At 37.2% G+C, this 3671-nt stretch overlaps 1 non-coding gene across 1 annotated transcript; it reads left to right on the top strand.

Annotated features, from left to right (window-relative positions):
- Nucleotides 1-3064: 3064 nt before the first annotated feature.
- Nucleotides 3065-3169, top strand: LOC141675392 (small nucleolar RNA R71). The gene has a single exon (XR_012556048.1). It is a non-coding gene; the product is annotated as a small nucleolar RNA R71 (small nucleolar RNA).
- The last annotated feature ends 502 nt before the right edge of the window (nucleotides 3170-3671 follow it).

Here is a 3671-nt window from a genome sequence, read left to right as displayed (position 1 = left end):
TGGTTGAAATCGAATGAGAATGAATACTTCAGATAGAAACTTCGAAAGATGATGATGGATGTATCTCCTCAAGCATTTCCTTATCCATTTATGATTAAAGTATTTGCTGATGGCAGAATACAAAATATCACTATGTTTGATCAACATATGAGATCCATTCGGTATCTACAACTCACCTTCCTTGAAAGTCAACTCAGGAGCAAAAGAGCAAAACTGGAGGCACCAGGAGTTAAAAGATCAGAAGCAGACCTCAAAGCTGTTGAAGTTCTATATGCTTATAGGCTCAATGACAAAATGATCAGGGATACAGAGAAGGACATGAAGCAAGTTGGAAGAGCTTATCATGAGATAATGTTAATTAATGGAGAGCCAGAAATTAATCTTTTAAAAGATAGTGAACCTATCATCAGCACTAACAGTGATGGAGAACTAGTCTTTCGGATTAATAAGGCAAAGATTAAGATCAATGATTTCAGAATAAGCGGGTCAAAAGCAATTCATCAAGCCTTAATGGACGTCAAACTCTCCACATGTAAGAAGGACAAGATTTCTTTGATCTCAATCATAAGGATACTTGATGAGGTGGTGGAAGAAGGATCAATCAATGATACCAAGAGAGTACGAGGGCATCCTAAAAGGATAACAGTCTTTGTAATGTCAAAGAAGTCTTCAATGTTGTTTGATCTTGTTCCAAAGTGCTCCAAAGTCAGATATCTTCAGATGATGCTTGATGAACTGAATAATCCACCTTCAATTAATGCACTGGAAATAGAAGCTCATGATTTGGTTCAAGCTAGACTGGATGTTCTTCAGAAAATAAGTAAAGGATCATCTCTCCTAGAATCAACAAAACCAACTGATCCTAAAAGGTAGGCTACCAAGAGAAAGTCTGTTGAGACTAAATCTACTCAAGAAGGAGAAGGCAGTCAAGGCAAGAAGTCCAAGAAAACAAAGACAAAGAAGACACAGATAATCTGTTCAGGCTAGAGGAACACTTCTTTGTAATTTGTAACTTAAGAAATCTGGAAATGAATATGTAATCCAGAATATATTTAATATCTTTCTCTGTTTTGAGGTTGTACTTTTTCTTATTGTCAGTTGAGTTATCCTTAGGGATTTGCTTGTCGAACTTTAACAATCAAATAGGGGGAGATTGTAAAGCATAATGTAATATAACATGTAATCGAGGAATTATAACTCAATATGAAAATAGAAACAAATAAACAATATTAAACTGTGAAGCACAGGAACCTAAAGTTGAAGACATGATACATACAAAGAATCAAAAGATGCAAATGACTCTCTAAGTCTATACTCAGGTCATGAGAAGAAGTTCATTAACATGTTCAAGCCTCCATGAAGAACAAGACATCAAAGGACTTCCAGTATCAGTTACATGGTTTAATTTGAAGTATTGAAGATCAGGGGTTCAGTGATTAAAGCTAGAAGTAACCTTCCAAGATGTATCAGCTTTACAGTGCAAAAGGTATTGAATTATATCAACTCATATTAGTTGTTTGTGAACCAGATCAGTGCACTAAACATACACAATTTAGAAGAGATTTAATTCAGTTTCATAGGAAATATAGAATTGATACAGCTATTAGAGACAAAGAAATTTACTAAGGCAAATGTTAGTCGCAGGTTGATATGTTAGTCGCAAGATAACATGTTGGTCGGAGGTTGACACATCAAGTCGCAGGTTGCATATTAAGTCGCAGGTTGCACATTAAGTCGCAACTTGACATATTAAGTCGCAACTTGAAATGATTGAGTCACAGGTTGGAGTTAGTCGCAGGTTGAGAATTTAGCCTAGTTAATTTCTCAGTCGCAGGTTGATTCCTCAGTCGCAGGTTGATTCCTCAGTCGCAGGTTATGAATTTCTTAGTCTTCAGTTAGTACTTGAAGGTTTTTTAGAATTTTAATGCAGCAAATTCAAATGAAATAAGTGGTCCACATTAAGCCACATGTCCAAATAAATTTGAAGTCTAGAAAGCAGCAATTGATCAGATGGTTATCTTCTTTAGTTCAATAAAAGTGTTTACGGGAGCTCCATTAAAGAACCTCATTTATTAAGCTTGTAAACATAGTGTTGTGCTGCTGAATTTATTATAGCTAATTAATTCATTGATTAGATTGTGTCAACCTCAAGGATTATATTAATAAAACAATATATTCCTCAAATTGTTTTGTATTTATTTTGATTCCGCACTTATAACAAAGAACTTATAAACAAATCAAAAAGATTGTAGGTATCGTATTCAATCCCCCTCCCTTGGATAATACGTTGGGAATAACAACCTTCCCAGACCTCAATGTAATTGCCTTAACATGCTCTTTAGCTTCCTTCTTGCCTAGAACTTATGTGTCACTATGGAGTGTACCAGGTTGTCAATTCAGCAAGACATTGGCAATCTGCCCAAACTGATTCTCCAAGGTCTTAATAGAAACCGCTTGGCTCTTGCACATGAGCCTCAACTCCTCCAATTCAGATTTTTCATTAGACTGTTGAAGTTTAAGTTATTGTCTTGGTGCATATTGCGGTTGCTGAAAACCAGGAGGGTTGAATTATTTTGCTCCATACTACTGATAAGGATGTTGCACCATATTTGGATTGTTGCTCCAGCTGAAGTTAGGATGATTGCGGTTGTAGGGATGATAGGTGGCTGGAACTAGTTGTCGTGATCTCTGAAAGTTGCTCACGAACTGAGCTGATTCACTAGAAATAGCACACTGCTCCGTCTCATGTGCACTAGCACAAAGCTCACAAACACTAGTGATCTGATTAGCCCCATAATTAGCAAAAGAATTCACCTTCATCATCAAAGCCTTAAGTTGCGCAGCTATAGCAGTAGCTGCATCTACCTCCAGAATTCCTGCTACCTTGCCTTAAGATAGTCTCTGAGAAGGATTCTGGTATTCATTAGCAGCCATCAGTTCAATCAACTCATAGGCTTCATCATAGCTCTTAGTCGATAAGGCTCCACCTAATGTTGTATCAAGCATGGGTCAAGATTGTGCTCCCAAGCTATTATAAAAGCACTTAATAATCATCCATTCAAGCATCCTATGATGAGGGCACTTTCTAAACATCTCCTTATAACAATCCCAAGCTTCACATAAAGACCCTCCCGATTGCTGCGCAAATTGAGTAAGAGCGTTTCTGATTGCAGCTGTCTTTTCCATAAGGAAAAATTTAGTAAGAAACTTTTGAGCAAGATCTTCCCAAGTAGTAATAGAGCCTGGTGGTAGAGAATGCAGCCAACACTTAGCTTTATCCCTCAGATAGAATGGGAAAAGCCTCAGCTTAATAGCATCTTCGGAAATGTTGTAGAATTTGAAAGTGTCGCAGATCTCGATGAAATCTCTAATATGCATGTTGGAATCTTCCGTTGGAGAACCCCCAAACTAAACTGAGTTCTGCACCATCTGAATTGTGCTAGCCTTAATGTTAAATATATTAGCCGCGATGGCTGGTCTGACAATGCTAGACTGAATATCATTCATCTTCAGTTGAGAATAGTCCATCTAAGCCTTCGGATTTTCTAATGGTTCTCCCATTGCAATAACAACTTCTTTTTCAGCTTTCTCAACTAAGACTTCTTCTTCGACTTTCTCCTCAACAAGAACTTCTTCTACTACTTTCTCCGCTTTATCCAGTGATCTATTGT

This window comes from Apium graveolens, chromosome 7 (genome assembly GCF_009905375.1).
Source record: "Apium graveolens cultivar Ventura chromosome 7, ASM990537v1, whole genome shotgun sequence".
In the NCBI taxonomy this organism is placed as follows: domain Eukaryota; kingdom Viridiplantae; phylum Streptophyta; class Magnoliopsida; order Apiales; family Apiaceae; genus Apium; species Apium graveolens.
This window is presented reverse-complemented; position numbering and strand designations above follow the sequence as displayed.